The sequence below is a fragment of the Aethalodelphis obliquidens genome, unplaced genomic scaffold (assembly GCF_003676395.1).
Source record: "Aethalodelphis obliquidens isolate GAN/ISIS:26980383/991018 unplaced genomic scaffold, ASM367639v1 scaffold25, whole genome shotgun sequence".
Lineage (NCBI taxonomy): Eukaryota > Metazoa > Chordata > Mammalia > Artiodactyla > Delphinidae > Aethalodelphis > Aethalodelphis obliquidens.
Genome location: NW_020837969.1, coordinates 34510721 through 34538653, shown reverse-complemented (window position 1 = coordinate 34538653; position 27933 = coordinate 34510721). Strand labels below are relative to the sequence as shown.

The following is a 27933-nucleotide window of genomic DNA, read 5'->3' as shown; positions in this document are numbered from 1 at the left end:
TAATTTCAGAGTTTCTATGCCAATGACTTAAACAGCTTTTTGTTTTGTTTTGTTTTTTTATTGGGATAAAGTTGCTTTACAATGGTGTGTTAGTTTCTGCTGTACAGTCAAGTGAATCAGCTATATGTACATGTATATGCCCTCTTTGTTGGATTTCCTTCCCATTTAGATCACCACAGAGCACTGAGTTCCCTGTGCTGTACAGCACATTCTCATTAGTTACCTATTTTGTACACAGTAGTGTATATATGTCAATCCCAATCTCCCAATTCATCCCACCCTCCCTTTCCTACCCTCGGGGTCCATATGTTTGTTTTCTACATCTGTGTCTCTATTTCTGCTTTGCAAATAGGTTCATCTGTACCACTCTTTTAGATTCCACATATATGCGTTAATATACGATATTTGTCTTTCTCCTTCTGATTTCACTCTGTATGACAGTCTCTAGGTCCATCCACATCTCTACAAATGACCCAATTTCATTCCTTTTATGGCTGCGTAATATTCCATTGTATCAGAATGGCCATCATCGAAAAATCTACAAACATTAAATGCTGGAGAGGGTGTGGAGAAAAGGGAACCCTCTTGCACTGTTGGTGGGAACGTAAATTGATACAGCCACTATGGGGAACAGTATGGAGGTTCCTTAAAAAACTAAAAATAGAACTACCATACGACCCAGCAATCCCACTACTTGGCATATACCCTGAGAAGACCATAATTCAGAAAGAGTCATTTACCAAAATGTTCACTGCAGCACTATTCACAATAGCCAGAACATGGAAGCAACCTAAATGTCCACCGATAGATGAATGGATAAAGAAGATGTGGCACATATATACAATGGAATATTACTCAGCCATAAAAAGAAACAAAATTGAGTTATTTGTAGTGAGGTGGATGGACCCAGAGTCTGTCATACAGAGTCAAGTAAGTCAGAAAGAGAAAAACAAATACTGTATGCTAATGCATATATATGGAATCTAAAGGAAAAAAAATGGTTCTGAAGACCCTAGGGGCAGGACAGGAATAAAGATGCAGACGTAGAAAATGGACTTGAGGACATGGGGAGGAGGAAGGGTAAGCTGGGACAAAGTGAGAGAGTGGCATGGACTTATATACACTACCAAATGTAAAACAGATAGCTAGTGGGAAGCAGCTGCATAGCACAGGGAGATCAGCTTGGTGCTCTGTGACCACCTAGAGGGGTGGGATAGGGAGGGTGGGAGGGAGACGCAAGAGGGCGGGGATATGAGGATATATGTATATGTACAGCTGATTCACTGTGTTATACAGCAGAAACTAACACACTATTGTAAAGCAATTATACTCCAATAGAGATGTTTAAAAAAATTAAAAAAAAAAAAGCCACATGCACTCCAGTGTTCACTGCAGCACTATTCACAATAGCCAGGTCCTGGAAGCAAGCTAGGTGTCCATGGACAGAGGAATGGATTAAGCAGCTTTTATGGGTCCCACCTCCTGACTCTGCTTTACAGTTGGTGAGTGCCGCACTGCCGGGTGCGGTGGTGCAGCAGACAGAAAGCTTCCTTGGAGCCTCTAAGGCTCCGTCCAGGCAGCAGAAGACTGCCCCACCACACCTCCCAGTTCTGGCGTCACGTGTAAGCTCCTTGTAATCACGTTGTTCCACTACAGCTAATCCAAGAAAATGCTACCCACACCTCTAGTTTCTTACTTTTGAGTGAGATGTTATAAAGAAAACACAAGTGCATCTCTAAGATATAACAGCAAATTGCGTTGAAGAGAGGACTATGGGTCTAATAACATGATGCAGTTGGAACATTTTTCTTTAAAGAAGGATTTGGACTTATGAGACTCATCTCATTCACTCTGAGATGGGAAAAGGGGGATCAGATGCCATCCAACCCCTCATCTTTCACATGAGGAAATGGTAAGTTCATAACATTTCCCAGGCAGCACAGCAGAGCAGAGGCAGAACTGCCTTGTAGATCTATCTTCTAAGTGTGAGAGGAAGTCTACATGTGTGTGATCAAAAAGACTGCATCCAGCTAGTGAACTCCCTTTCTAGCAAAGCACGTCCCAATTCAGGACAAAGATGCTTAGTTACAGATTTTATATTATTTAAGATGCGATACATGTATCTTTAGCCAGTGTCTTGACAGACTCCATGGGAGTTCTTCAGTGTGGCTACAGTAGTCAGTTTACCTACTGTATAATTATGGGAGCTAATAAAATTTAGGACACATTTCATCATTATCAGGGTATGGTAAAACGTGTCCTCAAATACAGAAATGGTAAAACATCAAAAGAAAATAAGGGGTAAATCAAGGCACAAAGACCATGCTATAAATTGGATGTTCTTTTTGAAGAACTCAAATTCACTCAAGAACTAGGACAACCTATTATATAGCTAATGTCTCTTGAGTCTGCATGTACAGAAGTGCAGAGTCAATGTCTAGCTCCAGCCTCAGGAGACTCTTGCTGATAAGCGTCTTTACATTAATTCTATTCCTTGTAGGAGCCGTCCTGAACCCACAAGTAATAGTGGGCTTTTCAGAAGAGACAGACCATTAAAGGTTTTTTTTTTTTTTTTTTTTGCAGTACGTGGGCCTCTCACTGTTGTGGCCTCTCCCGTTGCGGAGCACAGGCTCCGGACGCGCAGGCTCAGCGGCCATGGCTCACGGGCCCAGCCGCTCCGCGGCATGTGAGATCCCCCCGGACCGGGTCACGAACCCGTGTCCCCTGCATCGGCAGGCGGACTCCCAACCACTGCGCCACCAGGGAAGCCCTAAAGGTTTTTTATACACTATCACTCTCAATACTAACCAGAGTAATTTAACAATATGGTAAAGATTAAAAAACTACCTGTTCATAAAGGTAGAAAATGATACCTAAGCAACTAGAAATTTTCCAATAAATTCAATTCTGCCCTAGATCTTTTTTTTTTTTTCAAATTTTTTGCCTGTGAGAATATTTTCTTGAAGAAAGAACTGAGTTTCAAATGAGAAGATTCTTGTTTCCCTGTCAGCTGCACATCACACAACAAACTCTATTATAAAGGGTCTTGTAAAATTCAACAAACTTGCTATATTGTAGGTCAAGTCCTCTTTGTGTAAATAACGCAACAAATCTAAACACGGGATGTTAGCCTTATCCTTTTCAATGAAAAAATTACAAAGGGATTTTCCTGAATCTTTTTAGTGCTTTATGATAGTCCATTATTTCTCTTAAAAAAGGAAAATTTGCTTTGCAAATGCATCCAACACTCATATACCCTGATCACAACTGCCTACCCTTGTATCTACTTCACTTCGTTAGGAACTGAAGTCCCTTGATTCCCCCTCATCTCCAGCCAACAGTCCTCACATCCTTTCCCAGGCAGCCCATCACCTCAACCAGTCTTGATGGTACTTTCCACTTCTTTGTCCCATGGCCTTTCTGTTGTACCTGAAAAGAAACACTGTAACTCTTGACCAATCCTATTCTGACTTCACATTATATTAGTTAAGGTTTCTTTAGTTTCAAATTCAAAAATCTAAACTCTACCTTAAGGGTAAGGGGGACCTAACGTTTATGTAGCCAAACCATAAAAAAGATCCAGATGGAGCTGGCCACAGGGACACAGGAATTTAAAATTCTACCCCCTTGTCAACCATTTCTCAATAAAATTGGGAAAAAAACATAAACTCTGCCCCCTCTACTTTCAACTCTTCTCTTTCCATCCCAAACATCCCCACTCCCTGTTTCTTTGCTACACAAGAAACAATAAACATGTCCATATCAACAGCACCCATTCACATCTTTGTATCTCTGAATAAGAGAAACCCACAGTTCTTTTCTCCCAGCTCCAGTTTGAAAAGATTCCAACTGGTATGATGTAGGTCACCTGTCCTCCCCACTGATCAATCCATGTGCCTGGGAGATGAGGAGGTATGATTCGGCCCTTCCCTGCAGTCAAGGGGGCTGGGGTATCTATTACAGAGGGGTGGCACTGACTGGCCGCAAGTGCAGACCTCCTGAGCTCCTGGTAGGTGACTAATTCAACATTAATAGAGAACATTAACAACAGTACACACTAACATCTCACACTTCCGCAGAGCATTCATTCATGAGTCTCTTTTAACTTTTTTGCCATTTTCCCTAAAATGTATCTGCATTGGCATCTGTTCTTTCCTCCTTTCTGACAGGAAGGGAAGGAGTGGTCCATGCCTGCCAGGCTAAGCCTCTAACACAGGTCCTGACCTTCCCTTTCTGGGGTAACAGCTCTTCCTTTACCTGCTCCCCTCTATCAGCTTTCAAACCTGTGCAGGTCTCTCCAAACCCCATCTCTGCAATTTAGTTGCCACGCTTTGTTCCTCAGAACCTCTCCTGAGAGAAGTTTCAGCAATTCTTATCTCTGCTTGATCTATTCTCTTCAATCTAGTTTCCATCCCTGTTCCTCCATTAAAACTTATCACAACAAATTCATCAGCTTTCCTCGTTCAAGGCCACTCTAGTGTTCTGTATCTCTTCACCTTCAGCAGCACTGAATACTCTCAAACATTGAATATATTCTTCCTTATTTTCTGTGACACAATACATAGTTTCCTGAATTTTCTCCTATCTCCTTTGACAATCCTTCTCCTTACTCATATCTTCCTCATCTTATCCCTTAAATGTGGCTGAACCTAAGGGTTTATCTTCGGCCCATGTGAACTCCTGTGAAGTTCAGATTCATGTGTCACAAAGCATCACAAACTCCGTAAAAAGGAACTAACTAGTACATGAAGGCCTAATAGTGAAAGTGTACTCTCAATCTTAGTAAACCCCATTGATATAAAACATTTAATTACTGGAGTACAGAAACACTACACATAAAGCCCAAGGATGGGTAGTTTATGGTGATATAAAACATGCCCAAGTCAGAATCCTAGGAATGCCAAAATTTTTCTATCAATTGTTCCATTCAAAATACTTTTACATATATTTCTACCACACAATCAAGGAAGCTCCAGGTTAAAATCATCTTTACTACCAATCTTGCACCTGCCTACTAATGGCACAAGAACAAGCCTTTTAGTAATAGTGTTTTTAGGACAAACTGTTAAAACTCAAGAAACAACAAAATGGAATTTCAGAGCTGAAAGGGGCCTTAGAGGTCATGAAATAAATTCTTCCTTTTGTAGATGGGGAAAATGAAGTCCCTTGTTTAAAAAATTCTCTTAAGGTGCTATAGCTAGTTTTCATAAAGTTTGACTCAGAAATTACATTTCTCTCAGAAATCAAGTGACTACATTCAACTAAGTACATTCTATCCTTTCAACTAACTAAATTCTTTCCTATCAGCTAACTACAGCTAACTACATTCTCTCTCCTAAAACCAAACTTGACAGCATTGTAAATGCCTGGCTTAGGTCAAGGCTCACGTGAAAGGGAAGAAGGCTCGTGCCTCTCCTGGAATCGAGTCATGTAATGCTGGTCACTGTGATATTCTCTTCTTAAGGATGAGCTTTAAACAAGAGCCACCGTTGCTGGGACACATGCTTGGGATGCCTTCGTCAGTGAGGATGATGGTTTGCTGCACTGATCGTATACTCCCACTCCACTTATGACCAAAGGTATTTGCCATACAAATGGCTGAAATTGGAGGTGTATTTGACAACTTAGTAAAATAATTTATCTCTAGCTATGTGAGGGGTTATCTGATCTAGGTCCAAGAAAGCAAGATTTGTGGGTAAACACTGTCACAGAAGGCTTCCATTTCCCTGTGGCCATGAATTGGTAGCTGGAGACAAGTGGGGAAAGGGACGAAATCAATCTCAATGGGCCAGAGCAGCCCATATAAATTATATGCAGTGAGGTGATAGCCAGCTGTCTCAGGCTAAATAATGGACCCCCAAAAGACATCCAGGTCCTAAACCCCAGAACCTGCAAATGTTTCTGCATTCCACAAAAAGTTTGCAAACACAATTAAGTTAATGATCTTGAATGGGAGAGAACATCTGGGCTGAGTGGTGTCCCTATAAGAAGGCAGCAGAGGGAGATTTAACAAAGACAGAAGAGAAGGTAACAGGAAGATGGACAGAGAAACAAGTGATACAGACACAACACAAGGAATGCTGGCAACCACCAGAGGTTGGAAGAACCAGGGAAGACATCCTCCCCTAGACCCTCTAGAGGAGCGCAGCACTCTCCACACCTTGATTTCAGACGTCTGGCCCCCAAAGTTGTGAGAGAATAAATCCCTGTTGTTTTAGAACACCAAGTTTGTGGTAATTTGTTGCAGCAGCCCTAGGAAATTAACACACGAGGTATAAATGGAAGACAGATTTCTGAATAAAGAATGATCATACCCACAGGGTGACTTCCAGAAACTTTTCCAAAGTCAGTCCCCAGGTAAAACACAGTTGTCTACCAGAGTGCTCTCAACTGAAAGTATGAGGGTATGTGCCAGAATGAGCCAATGAACTTTTTAAAATATTGATCACTGAGTCCCATCCCAGATCTACTGAACCAGATTCACAGATTAGGAACCTAAACATGAATATTTCCAAATGATCCACACATAACTCTGATACAAACCCTTGGTTAAAAATCACTGCTTTGTGAGGTTACCTGTCTTCTTCAAACTGAAATTCCTGCAACTTAACCCAGGAGCTAGACAATAATCAAATACCTCCACTGAGACTAAAGAGGACAGAATGATTCCTCAAAGTTGAAGTTCATCAGTTTTAAGAATGAGAAAGCAAAGTAACTTGCTTAAATTACAGAGATCAAGGTATCTTGGTCTAAATTTACTTTTAAGTCTTTGTTCTTCAACTTTTAATTGCTTCTCATCGAGATGATAAAATGCAATTTTATTCAAAGCTTAGCACCATCTTTGACAGCCCACACACGGTTCTCTGAAGCTTTCCCTATTACCATGCATCAGGTAACCATGAGTCTCTTTCTCTCCAGAAGCACATTTTGCAATCTATGAAATTCATGTGTTTTTGTTCAATCATCTCTCAACTCCAATGATTTTTCTTTCTCTGTCCTCCTTGAATTACTAGGAAAAGTATAGGGGATAACACAACTTCCAGTTTCCCTTCGTGAAACTGACAGTGATCACAGTGAAATTTGTACCCAAGAATTATGACACCATCAACGCCATGGCTATCTTGTTCAAGTGCAATGCTGCTTCATGCAGATATTCAGATCAAGCAGACTTCTAAGTATAGAACTAAATATGCAACACTCTGGAAAATGTTATCAGAGAAAGACTGTGTTTGAAAAAGACATTGGTTAAAAATTAATAAATCTAGGGGCTTCCTTGGTGGCGCAGTGGTTAAGAATCCGCCTGGCAGTGCAGGGGACACGAGTTTGAGCCCTGGTCCGGGAAGATCCCACATGCCACGAAGCAGCTAAGCCCGTGAACTGCAACTACTGAGCGTGCGCTCTGGAGCCTGCAAGCCACAACTAATGAGCACGCGCGCCTAGAGCCGGTGCTCTGCAACAAGAGAAGCCACCACAATGAGAAGCCCATGCACCACAACGAAGAGTAGCCCCCGCTCGCTGCAACTAGAGAGAGGCCACACGCAGGAATGATGACCCAACACAGCCAAAAATAAAAATAAATTTATTTAAAAAAATTAATAAATCTAGTTATCATATGAATTTCAAATTGGTTAGAAAAACTCAAAATATCTTAAATCAATGGCCCTCAACTTTTATTTTCTTCCTTATACCTTAAAATAATATTGAGAAACTGCATTACTACCTCATTAAAGAGGGCTTCCCTAAAACCAATATTTAGAATTGACTCTTTGTTTGCCCCTCTACCCGTGGAAGTTGCTATACCCGTGCAACATACCAAATAAAGTTATGGGTGAGAACTGTGCCGCCGCCTTCTTTTTTTCTTTTTCTTAAGTGGCAGAAGGCAATTGTCAACCAGAAGTAAAAAAGGATAAACAGCCTGAAACTCTGACCACAAGAGTATTCATAGGTAGATCCATTTTAGGGAGAATAACATATAAAAGATGAGTTTCTGGAAACCGATTCCTGTATCCAGTGGAAAGTTTTCATGTACCCAAGTTTAAAGAACACGACATTAAAGAACACATATTAACAAGCAACCTTGCAGGCATTCCTCTCTTTAGCTCTCATTCAGGGTGACAAAAGCATGCTCAATATAAATAACTTATTCTGAGTTTGGCTTTTTCCCACATCTATAGTCAGATCTATTTTTTGGATCCAGTCACCATGTAAACAGGGTCAAAATCTATGTCCTGGAGCGTTAACTTACCACAGGTTGTGGCGCACTTACAACCCAGCCAGCAATGGCAGAAACATCTAACCATTAAGTGTCTGACTCTACTGCAGAGATGAGCCAACGCCAAACCATAACAGATAGCACGACAGTAACATAAAAGCACTCGCCTTACTGAAAGGGAATCTGAAGTATAATTAATATGCATGATTCATCACATAACAAACACTTGTGAGTACATCTATAGGCCACAGTGGCATTATGCTAGGTGTAGAAGAATCCACTCTGCCTTCTGGGGCCTCTTATGTAAGGATAACAAAACGTACTGCTAATCCTGACTGAACTTGACCTAATGGAGAATTAGCTAGCAGAATCAACTTTTTATTTCCTGCCATCAATGTGCAAGGCACTTTCACACATAGTATCTAATATGTGACATCATATGACAAGTAATTTTTAGACAAATATTTAATAGAAGAGAGAACAGATCCAGTCTCAGGATCTAAGAATTTGAGGGGAGGAGGGGGTTCGACAATCATGAACTTGCCCTTTCAAGACAAATAATTTCATTTACCTGGCCTTCATTTTCTAAATATGTGCTATGAGAGGGTTGCATAAGGTTACCTTTTTTGACCCCCTTCCAGATCTACCATTCTATGATTCCACTTCAAAAGGATCTTAGAAATCACCTGGTCAAATTCTCAAACTAGTTCTTTCCCTAGTCCCTACTCCCTTTTCCTGTGTCCCTCACTTATTTTTCCCCATGGTTATTGATTAGCAGCATCACTATTTGCTCCCAAATCCCAGGTATGACTCTATAAATTAGGAAATAAAAGTAATTTTTAAATTGTACATATAAAAATGAAAAAGGGGGCTTCCCTGGTGGCGCAGTGGTTGAGAGTCCGCCTGCTGATGCAGGGGACACGGGCTCGTGCCCAGGTCCGGGAGGATCCCACATGCCACGGAGCGGCTAGGCCTGTGAGCCATGGCCGCTGAGCATGCACGTCCGGAGCCTGTGCTCCGCGACAGGTGAGGCCACAGGAGTGAGAGGCCCGCGTACCGCAAAAAAGAAAAAGAAAAAGGTAAAGAGGGAGGAAGACTGATTATTCCCTAAGGGGGAGGAACAGCAAGTGGGGCTCGCCTGATTGCCTACTGTCAAATGTATCTTTGTGAGCTAAAATAGGAACCACCCTTCCTTATCACCAAAGGGGGGGAGATGCAGCCAAAGATAATACTAAATATGCACACCTACCAAAAGATTTGGTGAGCAGCTCTGGAGGTGCACTCAACCAAACCTGAAAGGGAACAAAAACGTTCCCTTTATTACCATTTATGCTGACACAGTACTCCAAACTATTACATACATATATATATACACACACACACACACACACACACACACACACACATATTGTTTCATTTCATTCATTCTGAGGGTAGAATTGGTCAATAAGGTGTCATGAGTATTTCTACAGAGCATATTCCTCCTAAAGTGTCTTTTCTACACCTTATGATTACCTCCCATTTGACTGGCTGCTGTGTCTTAAGGAAACTTTCCTAACTATGCTAGTTCAAATAACATTATTCAAAATGTAAATGTATTTAAATACAAAATAGCCACTAAGTTCCTTTTTCTAAATTGAGGCATGATTGACATATAACATTATATTAGGTTCAGGTGCACAACATAATGATTTGATATTTGTACTAAGCTCCTTTTTGAGCAAAAACTTAAGTAGAAAGAATTTTTTTCTCCTTGTTAATACTGTAAACATATCCCTCAACACAATAAAAGCCATATATGAGAAGCCCACAGCTAACACCCAAAGTGCCTGCATCAATTTACATTAAAAAACTGAAAGCTTCTGCTCTAATGTCAGGAGCAAGACAAGGATGCCCATTCTCACTGCTTTTATTCAACATAGTATTGGAAATCCTGGCCAGAGCGATTAGGCAAGAGAGGGAAATAAAAGGCATTCAAATTGGAAAAGAAGAAGTAAAATTGTCACTATTTGGAGATGACATGATATTATGTATAGAAAAACTTAGACTCCACAAAAAAAACTTCTAAAACTAACTTAAAAATTCAATTAAGTTGCAGGATATGAAATCAATATACAGAAATCTGTTGATTTCTATACACTAATAATGAACTATCAGAAAGAGAAATGAAGAAAACAATCCCATTTATAATTTCATCAACAAGAATAAAATATGTAGGAATAAATTTAATAAAGTGAAAAACCTATGCACTGAAAATTATAAGACACTGATGAAAAACATTGAAGATGACCAAATAAATGGAAAGATATTCTGTGTTCATGAATTGGAAGAATTAATATCATTAAAATGTCCTATATTACCCAAAGCAATCTACAGATTCAATGCACTCCCTATCAAAATTCCAGTGGCATTTTTTTCACAGAAATAGAAGAAAACAATCCTAAAATTTGTGTGGAGGCACAAAAGACCCTGGATAGCAAAAGCAATTTTGAGAAAGGACAAAAAAAGCTAGAGGCATTACACTCCCTGATTTCAAAATATATTACAAAACTATAGTAATCAAAACAGTATGATAGTGACATAAAAACAGACATGCAGATCAATGGAACAGAAGAGAGAGCCAGAAATAAGTCCACACATATATGGTCAATTGATTTATGACAAAGGAGCCCTGACTATACAACGGGGAAAGGAAAGTCTCTTTAATAAATGGTGTTAGGAAAACTGAACAGCCACATGCAAAAGAATGGAACTGGACCACTATCTTACACCATATACAAAATTTAACTCAAAATGGATTAAAGAGTTGAATGTAAGACCTGAAACCATAAAAATCCTAGAAGAAAACATAGGCAGTAAACTCCCTGACATTGGTCTTGGTGATGAGTTTTTGGATTTGACACAAAAAGCAAAGGCAACAAAAGCAAAAATAAATAAGTGAGACTATTCAAACTAAAAGGCTTCTGCACAGCAAAGGAAATCATCAACAGAATGAAAAAGCAATGAACTGAATGAGAGAAAGTATTTGCAAACAGTATGTCTGATAAGGGGTTAATATCCAAAATATACAAAGAACTCACAACTTGATCACAAAAAACAAACAAACAAACTCAATTAAAATATGGGCAAGGGATCTGAAGAGACATTTTTTCAAAGAAGACATACAGATGGCCAATAGGCAAATGAAAATATACTCAATATCACTAATCATCAAGGAAATGCAAATCAAAACCAAATGAGACACCACCTCACACCTGTCAGAATGGCTGTTATCAAAAAGACAAGAAATACCAAGTGTTGGCCAGGATGTGGAGAAAAGGGACCCCCTATACACTGTTGGTGGGAATGTAAATTGGTGCAGCCACTATGGAGAACAGTATGGAGTTTCTCACAGAAATTAAAACTAGAACTGCCATATGATCCTGCGGTCCCACTTCTGGGTATTTACTGAAGAAAACAAAAACGCTAATTTTAACATATACTGAAAAGACATATGGACTCCTACGTGCACTGCAGCATTATTTTATTTATAATATCCAAGATATGGAAACAGTGTACGGGTCCATAAATGGATAAACTGCTTCCTCTCTCTCTCTCTTTCTCTCTCTCCACACCCATACACACACACACACATACACACATGCACACATATACACAAATACACACACACACACGCAAAGGAAAATTATTCACCCATAAAAAATGAAATCTCGCCATTTGCAATAAGGTGGATGAAGCTTCTGAGTATTATGTGAAGTGAAATAGGTCAGAAGGAAAAGATAAATACCATGTGATCTCATATACGTGGAATCTAAAACAAACACACACAAAAACCCCAAGCTCATATAGAGAGAAGATTGGTGGGGTTGCCAGAGGGGTGGGGTAGGGATGGGGGAGTGGGAGAAATGAGCAAAGGGGGTTAAAAGGTACAACATTCCAATCATAAGATAAATAAGTCATGGGGATGTAATGTGCAGCATGGTGACTACAGTTAACAGTACTGTGCTGCATATTTGAAAGCTGTTAACAGAGATCTTAAAAGTCCTCATCACAAGAAAAAATTTTTTTGTAACTATGTAAGGTGATGGGTGTTAACTAGACTTATGGGGTGATCATTTCACAATGTATACAGAGATCAAATCATTATGTTGTATGCTGAAACTAACATAATGTTATATGCCAATTATACCTCAATTTAAAAAAACCTGTAAACATATCCTAATGAGTTGATTTGAATATCAAGTCTAAATGCTGGTCCAATATCAAAAAACTGACTAAGACTCATCAGCAAGCAGGTAACATAGCTGAGTACAGTAGCCAGGGAGATACTCTTGGGAATTAGAGAAAGCCTGATCTAGAGGGGCGGGTGACACTCAACTGTAGCCTGATTTCAATCAGGTGGGAGTGTGGATTCACTATGCCTAGCTCTTATTATTTTTCAGAAGTACAAATTACTCAAGGCTCACAAATTTTCAAGTGTGGCACCAAAAAGAGCAACAAAAACAAACAAAAAAAACCCCCACTGTGGGCCAAACTAAACACATCTGTTATCCATCAGGACATCAGGGTTGAAATTCTGATTAGAATGAAGTTATCAGAAAACTGCTGGGAAAGAACAATGAGAATCCCAAATAGAGAACAGATACAGCAAAACTTCCTGGTTTATGATTTAGAGACTTAACACTTCTGGATATTGGATGTTTCATTTGATGAGATTTCTCTAACTCTGTGATGATGCTCTAGCCATTTCTCAATGGCTGATATTCCACTGATGATAGATAATAATATAACCATCTATGAGGCCACACTACATGAGGCATCGTGCTAAGAGAGTTATTTCTATTTAATCTGAGTCCTCACAGCAACTGTATGAATGAGGTATTATTATCCCTGCTTTAGAAATGACATACCTAATGCTCATAAAGGTTAAGTAATCTGCCAAAGGTCATAGAGCAGAGCTGGGGATCTGAAGACAGGTCTGTCTGAAGCCAAAGTCTGTGCTTGTAAAGTCTGCCTTAATCCTGATGCAATACTGACATATATACCATACTATAACGTAGTATATATACAGTATATATAAAATGTTTTAAGTTAACATAGATTGAGCAACAGATTTTACAACTTCAATAAATGCTTTGTTGTTAAAAACTTACTAGACGCTAGTTTACAAATTTAAAAACGAACAACGCTATTCAGATTCTTCCATTTCTTTGCCTTTTACTTTCTGTTATATCAGCTCAGGACTTGTTATTTAGTTATTTAAAAGTAATGTTTTCACAAGGAAAGATATCCACGATCCTGAGTTCTTACCTGAGAAAACAGTGTACCTGTGCTGACGGTTATTCATTCCATTCTCGTTTAACCTGTCATGCATCTCTGTCACCTGTGTGCTCCAACTGCCTATGTGGCATGCCTGCTTGACTCACTGTATTGCTCTAGCATACAGTAACCACAACAAATATTTTATCCTAACATATGCTGATAGGTCAGGGGAAAGTATTTTTTATAACTAATAAACAATGATAAGATTGCATTTTTTTCTATAATAGTATTGTATACAGTATAAGTACTTATACAGAATAGTATTTTTTTATAACTATTAGAAGACTAGTTCATATTTGGGACATGAACAGTATAGTATAACATAACAGTTGTAACAACTGTAACGATATTGTATAAATAAATCTCTTAAAACTATTCACTCATTCATTCATACATTCAGTCAACTGAGTCTCTACTACCTGTCAGGTGGGCAGGTTGTAGGTACTCATACAGGCATTGAAAGCCCAGTGGTGAACAACACAGGCATAGAACTTAGATTTAGTGGGGGTAGAAACAGACAGTAAAAGAATAAGAAAACAAATAAAGATTATTCACTTTCTGGGAGGCTGCCAAATAATTATTATAAGGTAACTAAAATAAGGTAACAATAACTCAAAAAGTAGCTTTAGACTGGATGGTTGAAAAAGCCTCTCTGCAAGGAAATTTAGGGTGTAAGCGACAGCCATAGGAAGATAAAGGGAAAGAGCTCCTGGCATAACTGAACCTGGTGGGTCTGAGAAACAAACAAGGCCACCATGGCTAGAGCACGGTGGCTTGAGACGTGGGTCCTGACAAGGACAAAGAGGTAACCACGTCACACAGGGTTTTTGACCAGAAAACAAGGGTTAATTCCACGTGTGTTGGGCAACCACTGGGGCATTTTAGCAGTAGAGTGACCTGCTCTAATTCATGTACTTAAAGGTCGCCCTGGCCACCAAGTGGAGAAAGGATTGGAAGAGAGCAAGGGAAGCTGCATCGAGACTGGCGGTGTCTGGTGAGGGGTGGTGTGACAGGGCTTGTGGGGGCAGCAGTGCAGACTGGGGATGTATCAGACCATTTTCCTAAATTGTGGGAGAAGGATGGCCCATTTTCCCACACATTAAGCACAAATAAAAAATTGGGTAAGACAGTTTCAACAGTGGCACCAGAGACAGATTGCTCTCCATTAGTATTTAAAGTCATTTAAGCTAAAACTGGGGTAGCTATATTAGAATATGCGATTAAAGGGGAAAAGTAAGGTGCAAAACAGTCTGTTTAGTATGTTCCTACCTTGTGGAAAAAATGTATCTACGTTTGCTCTCACTACATCTCTGAAAGGATACAGAAGAAACCACTGCTGAGATTTCCTTTGTAGAAGGCAACTGGGGGAATGGAGTGGTAGAGAGAATTTTCTATGGATAAACTTCTGTACCATTTGAATGTTTACCACACCATAAATGCTTTACTTCTTCAACTAAAAATCTAGATACTATATTTTAAACTCCTCACACATGTGATCAAGACTCTGCCCCTCTTTAGTCCCCACGATACCTCATAAATTGTCTTGACCACGGCATGTTTTAAAGAAACAGGTGTTGAGAAGACAAGGACCTCGGTGATGATGACCCTGACACCATGACTCCCATCAGGGAGGCCACAGCACAGAACAAAGAACAGTGGACTAGAAATCAGTTCACTTGTATCGAACCTGCCCCTTCCATCAGCTGTGTGACTTTAGGCCACTAACACTAGCCTTTGGTTGCTTCATCAGTAAAGATAAGATAACAACAATCTACCTCATAGAATCGTGAGGATGAAATCAAATTGTCAATATGAAAACATCTGTACTTTGTAAAGCAATATATGAATGAAAGGTACTATTGTTACATACAGCCCATGCTTGTCCTACTCAAGACTTTACAGGACACTTGAAGTAAACATCCAGAATCCATCCATTCCATTCCCCATGCCAAGCATGCTGGGCCTGGGGAGAATCACTTATTTTGAATCAAATTGGCAGTTTGGCATTATAGACAAACATGGCAACAACATTTACTGAGTAGTTAACAAGTGCCGGGACCTGTACATGTATGACATTGTTCCCTCTTCACCACCACCCATGGGTATTATTCCCATTTTACAGATGAGGAAAATGGGGGTGCAGAGAGGGTAAAGAGAGTGTTATTAGGTGGGAGATCTCAAAAAGGAATCATAGGCAGTTTGATTCCAAAGCCTTTCACATTTTTTCCTTGACTTTTTTTCCCTTGAAAAATCTAGGCTTTCACTTCCTGTCTTCACTTCGGGGCAGAGGAGCTTGAATCTGTTATATAATTCTCCCTCTAAAACCTACAACAATAAGAGTACACGTCTCTGACCACTCAGACTAGTATACTATTCTCCCAAGAGAACTCCAACCTGGATGGCTAAAACTGTTTGCAGCTACAGTCGCGCTTTAGGACATGCCAGGCTGGGTGTCTGACAACTGAGAAGATATGATCCATACAGGTAACATTTATTGAGCTGCTACGTGCTGAGCACTTATATGTACTATTTCATTTAACTCTACAACCTATGAAATAAGTATGACTTATTCCATCTCACTGATCTCAAAGCTATAGAGTAGGCAGATTGTTACTTGCTGCAGGTTGTAGGGTACCAGATCAAACGCAGGAGGCCAGTTAAATGTGAACTTCAGATAAACAGTGACTAACTTTTTTCAAGCATAGGTATTACCACCCCCCAACTTTGCATGAGGCATACTTATACTAAACATTATTTATTACTTACCTGAAATTCAAGCTTAACTGGGTGTTTTGTACTTTTATTTGCTAAATCTGGCAACTCTCCCAGGTGACAGAGTTCCAGTGGCAAAACTGGAACTCACACATAAGACCATCTGCCTCCAGAGCTCAGGTTTTTATTCACTGCTTTACACCTCTTGTCCTTCCCAAGATGGACTTGCTGTGACTACGTCAAAACCCTCCTGGGAAGAGGATATGTATCTCAGGTAGAAGAGGAATTCACTGAAGTACCAATGGAAAGATTACAACATATATTCTGAAAAGATCTTCATCTTCAAACAAATGTGGGCATTAAAAACTAATGTCCAAAAACATTATGTAGATGTGATTTAATGTGGCAATCGTCAGAGCCTGATAGCTTGGAAAAAGTTAATGTAATGATAGTCTTAGTAAATCACCACCTTCTTCCATAAGAGTTAAGGTTAACTTCCAAAGTATTCTTCAGCATATGTAACTATTCTCTGACCTGTATAAGCATCATGATTTTCAAATTCATTGCCTTCATAGCCATCTCCTGATTTTGCTTTTAATTCTTATACGCGAATCCTCTGATTTATCTATCAAAAACTTGTCTGGATTTGGATAGCTGGGCCATACTTTTGAAAAATATAACAATAACCAATATTTTCAAAGAAGATTCTGGATTGTACCTGCCATATCTGTTATTAGACCCTCTTGTTGTAAGCCTTACTTGTTGGGAAGTGGCAGGCACATACCATAATAAAGGAAGCTTCATAATTTTAGTACATAAAGAAAACAAATTCCAAATAACCTCGTAAATTACATGCAGTAAGTTTTTAAACACCTGAGAAAATGATCAATTATATTTAATGATTATGGACATGATGATAAAGTTAATGTACACAGTTAAAAAACTGTTTGCTGAGTAACATGCAGAGTTCTTTTTATAAATGGCTTATAAAAATGATTCCTGGGGACTCTGACATTTAGAGAGAACATCAGGCATGGCATTTGTTCTCTGTCATTTCCATGCATTAGACAAAGTAATGAAGACAAACCAAATGGAAACAGATTTCATCCAAAACAATCAATACAGCTAAATTAAATAATCTAATCCAGTGGCTGCCAGGCTTTGGGATTTCACGAATAGGAAAATTTTGAAAAGAGGTTTGGGAACCCACCTAGAACTGCCAGATTTTCATTTTGTCACGTGAGGAAATAAAACAAAACACTATCTTCTACTGCCATCATTCCATCAAAATAATTAACAAGGACAACCTCAAGACAAAGCACTGTTTCCCAAGAAAGGACCATACCTTTACTAACATTTTCACTATAGACTGAAAACTTTGACAGCAACCAGCAGCAGAACACGGTCTAGTCCTATAGCTGCTAGAATACAGTGTCTGGGAAAAGATGAAATTTTTAAAAAAGAAGTCCCTATTATTTGGTATTTGCTAAACACAAAGTTAAGATACACAAACCATTCTAGTCAATGGAAATTATTCCAGTCTCATGTGTACTTATATATGTTGTCCATGTTCCTTTTTGTTCATTTTTAAACTTTTATCAAAGGAATATGTTTATCATTTTCATAATTAAAATTACTAAAAGGCATGTAATGAGTAACAATCCTTTGATTTATTTACTTCAGATTTTTGTTATCCAGAGTTAACCTCTTTCAACTCCTTTTTTTTTTTTTCTATTTTCAGTATGAACTACTGACTTTCAACTGTGGAGCTCTGGAGAAGAGCATTTATATCTCTCTCTCTCTCTCTCCCTCTCTCTCTCCATCTCTCTCTCTCTCTCTCCCTCTCTCCATCTCTCCCTCTCCCCACCTCCATCTCTCCCTCTCCCTCTCCATCTCTCTCCCTCTCCCTCTCCATCTCTCTCCCTCTCTCTCTCTCCCTCTCTCCCCCCCACTCTCTCCCCCCTCTCTCTCCATCTCTCTCTCTCTCTCTCCATCTCTCTCCCTCTCCCCCTCTCTCTCCATCTCTCTCCCCCCTCTCGCCCCCCTCTCTCCATCTCTCCCTCTCCCCCCTCCATCTCTCCCTCTCCCCCCTCCATCTCTCCCTCTCCCTCTCCATCTCTCTCCCCCTCTCTCCATCTCTCTTCCCCCTCTCTCCATCTCTCCCTCCCTCCATCTCTCCCTCTCCCTCTCTATCTCTCTCCCCCTCTCTCTCCATCTCTCTCCCCCTCTCTCCCTCTGCCCCCCTCCCTCTCTCCCTCTCTCCCCCTCCATCTCTCCATCTCTCCCTCTCCCCCCCTCCATCTCTCTCTCTCTCACACACACACAGTATGCTCTTACTCCCCCCTCCACTCCCGATCCTCCCACTAAAATTATATCACAATCACAATTTAGAGGTACATCAATTTTCAGTGCCTACCTTGTTATGACTAGGCAGATGTAATTCACTGCTGAGCTATGTGTGCAGTAGGCCACAGTTGCTTCTTTGTGAACTTTTTGTTTTTCCCGATGTTAATCATGACCTCATTTTGTTGTTGCTGACTTCATTTTCTAAGAGCCTATCTCTAATTCATCACCACATGGGAAATCTCCTCTCCATATGGTCCAACACTTCACGTATTCTCTCAGTGACACTGCTGGAAGCATCCTTGGAATCCTCTATTCTCCCACTCCAATCTGAACTGGTCAGTTTATCCTGCACACCACAACTACTGAGCCTGTGCGCTCTGGAGCCCGCACGCTGCAACTAGAGAAGCCTGCGCGCTGCCAACAAAGAACCGCACCTAAGACCCAAAACAACCAAACTAATAAACAAACAAACAAACAAACTGGTCGGTTTCTATCTCCCGCAGAGCTGCTGTTCTGGGGCTTCCCCTTTACTATCATCGTGGGGTTCCCCTCTGACTCTCTGCTATTAGATTTCTGTGTACTGGACACCATGCCTTCTCTTCTTCCAGTAACTTCAAGTAAGATGGGTGAGGAGAGAAGAGACTGCCCATTGTGAAATGTGTGTACTTTTCACTTAACCCGCCTATTTTCAATGTGGGAATCCCACTGCTGGCCTCAACTGAGCCTGATTTCCTAAGTCCAAAGTCTCTGAGAGGAGCTGCAGAAGATGGGGGATATGGTCACTAGGCTCTGCAAAGCAGGGGAAGGCATCTAGAGGGTCCAGTAACCAATTTTAAAGGACTTAAGGGATTGTTCTGTTTTGACCCACTGCCCTCAGAGGTAGCCAGTGACTCTGATTCCTATGCCTTTCCTGTGTTCTATGGGCTTCCAGGTCTGCAGGCACCTGAGTTTCAGCTCTCTCTGCGGTTAACAAGTCTTTCCATCTTTTGAATTTTGTTGACATCTTCAGGGAATCTATCTCATTCTCTGTGTCCTTGAAGATCTGTGAGTTCTACTGTCATTTTAGTGGGGTTATGTAGGCATAGGGATAAAAGCACATTTGTTATCTTAAATTTTAATTTTAAGAGTTATGCTTTTGCAGCATATAAATACCATTTAATCATGATCTCAGACATCACAGCAGGGGGTTGATGAGGCATACAAAAACCCCCTCAAAACACTGCCCAATCATAATAAAAGCATTCTGGAGAGCTTTCTATTTTAACTGCTTTTCAAAAAGTGTTCTGAGGAAGAAAACTGTCATAAATCAGTACAAAGCTGGTACTTTATCAGTGCCTCTAAGTGACAGGAAAGAACTTCTTCGCTCAAAGCGCTTTCCTTTTCTGTCTATTAGGTCTAGCTAGTGAACTAGACCTCAAACCTTCTGGTTTACTTATGCTGTGAAGTCTCAGGAGACAGCTCTAATAAAAAGCTCAGTAGGAAGTGACGCCCTTGTCATGGCTACTGCGGGTGCAGGGTCTGGAGGGGCTCCCCTGCCCGCTGTCAGCCCCTCCAGACCCCCGTCAGCTTCTCAGCTGTGGACCTGAGGCTGACACCACTAAACCGCACCTGGGTGCAAGGAGGAGACCAGCGATTGGGCTTGGGAGAGCTGCATACTCTCGCCTGATTTACTGGAGTCAAAAAGAAACTTGGCTTGCCAGATCTGAATAGAGCGATTACAAGTATACTGATGTCTCCAGCTGCCTTGGGTACCTCATGTTCCAACACTTCACTGCAGGCTGCAACCCCTGTCGTGCCAGGGGATGAGCCAGGCTAGGAAGAGGGCCTCACCCAGTACTTTCCTGAAAATTCTGACATGAAGCATTCCGAGTAAGCTACGTAGAAATACAAATCCCACTGAAATCAGATGATCTGTGTGTAAACCAAAATGTTGTACCATCAGAACGTGGTAGACCAGATTTTTTCAAAGAGTGTACTGCTTGGAAGATAAGATAATGCTCAAAAATCTTAATTAAAAGCCAAAGATAGAAGAGAAACCCCATAATAAGTTACTGAGGAGGAGCTACTTTGCCCGGCTGCTCATGGTTTCTGTATCGCTATGCATGAGTAAATAAAAAACATTCTCCAAAATTTTCCCGTTAGTCCTTAAGCGGAATGCAACCCCTGAAATGTAAACCAGGCAACCAAGCATAATCTAACAACAGGTTTCAATAAAGGAAGGCATCGTCCTGGGAAACACAGGACATCTGGTCACCATGCATGTTCCCACACAAGGGCTCCTGAGGGTTGACTTCAGGTTATCGCCATGCTAACCTCCTTGCATCTTCAACAAAGACTATCTTAAAAATGCAAGTTTTTTTTGTTTTCTCCCGTAACTCCCATCTTAACACTATTTCACAGATTTCTCTTCTTCCCTTCCCTTGATTCTGACAAGGCTAATATACTAGCTTGCCAGGAATGATGACACAGACCAGCATCTTCTTTACAATGTTCAAATACTTCCTGGAAGCTCTGAAACACCAGCCTAGTACACCATCCCTGGAAGAACGTGTTCAAACAGAAAGGCACGAGTGCAGCAGAGCTGGATGCAGTGTGACACTGGGATTATTCTAAGGACACTCAAACCAAGTACAAAACCACGGGTACCTTAAGCAAATGAAAATAGGTAAATAGGAGGATAGTGAAGATCCGCTTTTAATTACGTTCAAGGGTCAACAGGTGTCACCCCATCATAAGCATAGTTTGCTGAATGTCCTAAATAATCATCCTTTAAAAAGGTACTAATTTACATGAAAGTACTGGCAGGATCTGAAAAATTCAGAAACAACTTGGGGTGAGGGGAGGGGGAGTTAGGGGCTGGAGGAAAATCCAAAAACACAAACCTAACAACAAAAACCAGTATCACTGTGCTAGCTTTAGAATTTAAAATAAAACTAAAAGTGGTGAAAGCTTCTATTTGGAGGCAAGGCTGAGTCAAGTCCGAAAAGGGTTAAACAACTATTGATAATTACGTAGTCTGCAGCATTACCTTCCAGAAGGGCCAGGTATCTTAAGGCCTCCTCTGGGTAAAGACCACGTTAAAATATCAAAATGTATTAGTTTCTCAGAATCACACCTGAGGGAAAAGCATAACTTCTTGGATCACAAGAAGTGATTCCAGCGTGAAGACAGTAGAGCCGATATAAGAAAAGGAGAGTCTGGAGATAAAACTGCTTTTATCTTTGCACAACCAGATTTACTTTGTGAAAGACACCTCCTCTCAGACTCTCTCATGTGCCAGGGTCATAACTAGTAATGCGAGATGTTCTTCATATTCTGGCTCTAATAGTTTAGATCTACTGTCCTTCTGAAAGGATCCAACTGAAGGATGAATCTACAAGGTTAAAAGATGTTCTACTTCAATTTAAGAATAAAAAAATACAAAAAGACATTCGCAGGAAATTTTCCAAATTATGACTAAGGATTTTCTCCATATTATATGAGAAATACATTTTTTGAATAGGCAGACATAAATGACCCACTGAACCAGAATCTCGTTCCCGGGCTCTAAGCCTTAGTTTAAAGAACAAAAAGAGATCTGGTCAAGAATGACAATCCACAAACCTCTCAAGAAAAACTTCAGGTCGCAAAGGGGCACGGTAATGATTTCTTCCGGGTTCCTTCGTGTATAGATTTGGTTCCCAGAGGGAGAAATGATTAACATTTACCTAACAATACTACAGCAAAGCCTCTGCAGAAGGGAGAGGACAGAGTTGATGGTGTCTTTCACACCACTGCAGCGAGTTTTGCAAAGCAATGAATTAGGCCCTTCCACTTTCCTTTCATGTGTTTACGGTTAACACCAAGCACAGGAAGAGGTTTATTCAAAATATATATAAACTCACCTTCCCTGAATCTAGCTCAGTCTTTAGGTTCCTCATACAGAGGAATAACCATCACCAATCCCCACAAGGTTTCTAAAATTAACATTGCTCAGAACTAGGGTATCATTTCATCAACCCCTGCTCTTTATGGGTGAGTGTCAGGGAGGAGAAGTGACTTGTCTAGGTGCACACTGCTGACTAGTGAGCAAAACCCCGGCCCGCCACAGGGATGCTGTCAGAGCACAGAGCAAAAGGCCCCCGTTTTCAGTTGGCACCACCCAAAGTGCCAGGGGTTCTGCTCTGCAATCTGACTGTTGGAGAAGTTGATTTCTTTGCTGTACTATTGAATAGCTTGAAACAGTTCGCTTGAATCCAGATGATAACCAACCAAAGAACTCCTGGTTTAATCTCTAGCCTCATACTATTTCTTAAAAAATGCCTAAGAGTCAACCATGCGCGTCACACTGACCTACAACCACAATAGAAAAGCGTCCCGTTGAGACCCCCTCAACTATAATGCATAGTGTAGTTGGCAAGAGACAGGGAAGGAGAAAGCGATATTGTCAACATGAGCTTTTACAGGTTTATGTTTTAAACCGATAGTTGGCTTACTCAAGTTGAAAACTGCGCAGTGCTGAAATAACTTATATTTCCAGGGGGATGTGGAAACGTGTGGCAGAACCAAGGCTTGATCGGCATCTTCTTCCATGGCGCACGCCTGACTCAGGAGTGCCAGTCTTTAGACACCGACCCGAAATGCTCCTTGGGTCAGAAGCAGAGCGAGCAGCTGGGCCGCCCCCTCACGGCCAGGAGCTCATGGGTACCCTTCCACCAGCAGGCCCTTAGCGGATAAAGAGCCACATCAAAGTCAGACTTCACTAAGACATTTAAATAACGCATGTGTTCTCCACAAAACGCGTACGTGTTCTTCTAAAGCTTTCAAGGGATACAAAACATGTTACATAGCTCCAGCTCCTTGACAAGGGACCACAATGACTGCACCTATTCTAGAAAACGCCAGAGTTCCAGAGACACAAAAGTAAGTCCCAGGAGCATACCCCAAGTTAATGGTACCTTACTGGCTTTTTTTTCAGGCAGTGGTGATGGTATCTCTTCTAATCATTAGATTAGATATCTTGCATTTTGGATGAAGAGTCAGATAATGAAAACGTGCTATTTACGTGATTAGCAGGAAGAAGCAAGATTCCATTATTCCATTTTTAAAGAAGCTTCTTAAAAAAGAAGCACTTTTTTAAGTGCTAAAAAAGTAAGGTGAATGAAAATTCTGATTATTAACCCCCAGAGTAAAACATGTACACTGTGGACAGGAATTCATGTTGATATGTATTTATACACATCTATAATATAGTTTGGTTCAGTACATTTAGGGTATAAGCCTATAGTGTTATTCAGTTTACCTCATTTAGGGAACAAAAATGGTTAGTGAAAGATTATGTTTAATCTATCTAATTTCCCATTCTAATGATTTTCTGTTAGTTACTTCTGGGGCTTAATTTTAAAAGACTACATAATGCTATAAAAATATCTCTTGTGAGATAGTGGGTGAATGAACCCTCCAGAACTTCCTATGCCTCAAAAAATATAATTTAAAAAAATCTGACTATAATCTCCAAAGTACCATGTGATGGCCTACTGCCTACAATTCTACCAGAAGTCTTTTATGCTGTTCTCTCCTTGCTATGTTTGCAATACTCCCCCTCCCCCGCCAAAATGCTTGGCTTTCTCTTGCATAGAATCAAATCAAACAGAAGAACCTGTACTGTGTGACAAACAGAGAAGATAGTTAGAGCGTCCTTCCATTTGGCATGTATGCTAGATTCCTACATTACAGTACACAACCATAATTCTGGGCAAATAGACTAATATTACAATGCTTAAATTATCATCGGGATCGTTGGTAGATGATGATGGTCTGATACTGTAGGTACAATCCATATTAAAACAAAACCTAAACATGCTTCTTAGCACTCTTAACAGAAGCTAATCAGAGCCATGTTAAGAATCACATACCTGCCCACATACACTTAGCTACTTAAAAATATAATAAGCCATCCAGGTCTATCTCAGCAGGAAACAGTAGTCATCACACCACAGGAGGTCTCCTAACAGTTCCAGTAGAAACCAATACATCCCCAGGCAGGTCACATTAACAGGACAGTGAACATATGGACGAAGAAACACATGTTTCTTCCTAAAGCTACAGCTTTAAAAAAAAAATACAAGGAGGAAAGAGTTACATCTGAAGACATTCTAACTAGAAAATCTGCTAATGACTGATGGTGTTAGATCCCACTGTGTCACAGCCTAAGGGAGTGGGTAAGAAGCCAACATGTTTCTTAAAGTCATATGAGGTATTCTGCCCCCTCCCTTTACCCCCACCATATTTCGAGGGCACCCAGTTATTACCAAAGTCTTTCAATAGGTAAATGTCACAGACGGCGGCTGGGAGGGACCTGTGAGGAGACCGGGTGACACCGAGCTCTGCTCCTGAAGCTTCCCCTGCACACATCAAACCTCCGAGTCTCCAGCATAATCATCTACATCTACAGCCCCAGAGTTTTGTGATCCCATGATTCCATTATTCCATTTTTAAACCTGTGGAGTGGGAGTGTTTCTGAGTACCCTGCTCACACAGATGGTGGTGGGAAGAATCTCAAGAATATACTGCATGTAGTAAATGCCCATTTCACTACGTAATCACCCCCTTCACATCTCATATGAGCAGAGATGATGTTATCTTACAGACAGTCACAAAAAGACAAGTGAATAATGGCAGCACAGCATCAGCATACATATGTGTAAGGAACATGAAAGAAGAAATTCTTCCCAATTACATACACCTGAGGCTCTGAATGAGCTAAAGATGTAGTGTAATAGGACCAGGTCTGCCCTCCACATATTAGGGGGAAAGCAGAGGAGGGAAGGCAAGAGGACCTATCTGAACGATAAAATCACACACACTGTCTCTGTATTCCTGATGTTCTAAAAATACACTGCACTGACAAGTCATTTGTCAAGGCAACCTTTCTGAGACTAAAACGCGATCAATGTGCCAACCAACACTTCTCCACTATCATTTCATTTTGAGCCCTGCTTCACCCTTGTCTTCCACAAACTGGCTCTTTAGAAAACTGACCCACGCCACAATCTTAATATCTGGAGTTCAGATACCACCCTCTCACCTATTATCTTAGAGCCATTTTATGCATTGTACTTTCTCAGTTTGTCATTGCACATTAGACGCTGGCAAAAACTGTACCAAATTTCATTATCCTAACATACAACTGTCAATATGCTTGAACGTGGTGTCTCTTTACCTTGGTCTCCTTGGCAGAAAACTCTGAGGAGTTGGAAATTTTCATAGACTTTGACCGGTGTGACTGCCGCCGGATGGAATCCTCCCGGGAATATTTCACAGAGCCTGAGGTCCTCACCCGCACCTTGCTGGCACTCTGAACACTGTTCACGCCAATCATTTTGCAGGCTGACCGGGGAAGGGGCTTGGAGAAATACAAAGGCACTTTCCAGCCGCTGCAAGGCTCTTATGCTGGAGGAGCTCCGCTGGGCCGCGCCTGAGCAGCTCAGAGCTCCGAGATCGCCTTAGCCCAGGAAACACCAGGCTGCTTCCTCCAGCGTCAACTACCCTGCTCGCAGAGAGTCTGATTGTTCCAGGCACAGCTCACGTCACTGGCTGCGAACAGGAAAAAAAGCAACCCCAGCCCTGCTACTTGTCTCTCTGTTACACACACACACACACACACACACACACACACACACACACACACCATATTCACACAGTGGAACAAATGGCAATTGGCCAGGCAAGCAATTCATTAACATTCCAAATAGCAACACTATTTCTCTTGTGATTGTGCAGCAAGCTTATTAATGTCAACAACAAAATAGAGAGACCACAAATAAAAGTCTCAAGTAATCTGTCAGGCACTACGTGGGGTGGGAACAGAGATAAATTTTCAAAAAGAAAAAAAAAATACGATGGGCATCAAAAGGCTCAGTCAATTCCAAGCAAGGAAAAGGATGACAGCCACAAAGCCATCCCAATGAGCATTTATTTTCCTCTCCCCTTCCTGTTCCAGGCCACATATCATTTAACAGTAATTCAAACTGCATTGCCTTTTGAAGAACTAAATGTTTCTTACAGCCTCAGACTACTACAGCCAGACGTTTAACCAGGAATGTGGTCAGCCCGTATGAGAAATCCAGAATAAAGATGGTGTGTCACCTCCCTCTCATACTGAAAACTTAAAAAAAAAAAAAAAATCCATCGGTTAGCACATGTTAGCTTTAAATATGGCTTAGAGTGAGACACATAAAGCCAACTCTGACCAAGAAGGAGCAAGAAGCTTTTCTAAGAGCTAGAAATGCTCTGTCAGCACAAGAATGCATGCAGCCCCTTGAGTGAGAATTACAAATTGGAAGCTAATAGAAGACCAGAGAATTTTAGTTCCTGACATGTGAAGTTCTAATACTCAGGATTGCAATACCTCACTTATCTGGAATCCCTGGGGTATACAGGGTCAGTCACAGAAGCCTCCAGATAAAGGAGGGCTTAGTGTTAATATAAATACAATTTTAAAATAGTTTGTAAAATGCCAATCCGGAAGACAGTGCTGCCTCAACCGACCCCACTCCTCAAATCTGATCTTTTCTTTGATGACTCAGGATTACAAACTTTGTACAGTACAAGGCACAGCTCCTGAGCACTATTCAGGAATGTGGGCTGTCTCCTCTGCTGACAGTGAGCCTGGCAGGTGAAGCTTGGACTTGGGCTGGGCTGCACCCCACGTCGGGGGCTACCTCCTACCGCCTCTGGCCTCTCCACTTCCCATCTCCCACCCTTGAAGCCCATGATGCTTCAACTCTGCTACGAGCGAAACAAAGACATTAGAGGACTTTGGTAGAGTCTGGTCTAAGATGATAATAGATAATCGCTTCTGGACGATCCTGGAGATCTTCTCTGCTTTAAGAATGCAGAGTTTAGAGTCTATGACATCATTTTTGGCTACTTTAAGGTAAACTTTCCTCTCTTCCCAGGTAATCTGAAGCTACTGAACCTTTTAAATTAAAAAAATTCTGGGGCTTCCCTAGTGGCGTAGTGGTTGAGAGTTCGCCTGCCAATGCAGGGGACACGGGTTCGTGCCCCGGTCCGGGAAGATCCCACATGCCGCGGAGCGGCTGGACCCGTGAGCCATGGCCGCTGAGCCTGCGCGTCTGGAGCCTGTGCTCCACAACGGGAGAGGCCACAACAGTGAGAGGCCCGCGTACCGCAAGGAAAAAAAAAAAAAAAAAAAAAAAATTCTGCAGTGGGGCTTCCCTGGTGGCGCAGTGGTTAAGAGTCCGCCTGCCGATTCAGGGGACATGGGTTCGTGCCCCAGTCCAGGAAGATCCCACATGCCGCGGAGCGGCTAGGCCCGTGAGCCATGGCCGCTGAGCCTT

General features: G+C 41.1%; 1 protein-coding gene across 3 annotated transcripts in view; it reads right to left on the bottom strand.

Moving 5' to 3' along the window:
• The window catches only part of PSD3 (pleckstrin and Sec7 domain containing 3), a 565935-nt gene that overhangs the window by 159292 nt on the left and 378710 nt on the right, over nt 1–27933 (bottom strand). The gene's annotated exons all lie outside the window — the stretch shown is intronic.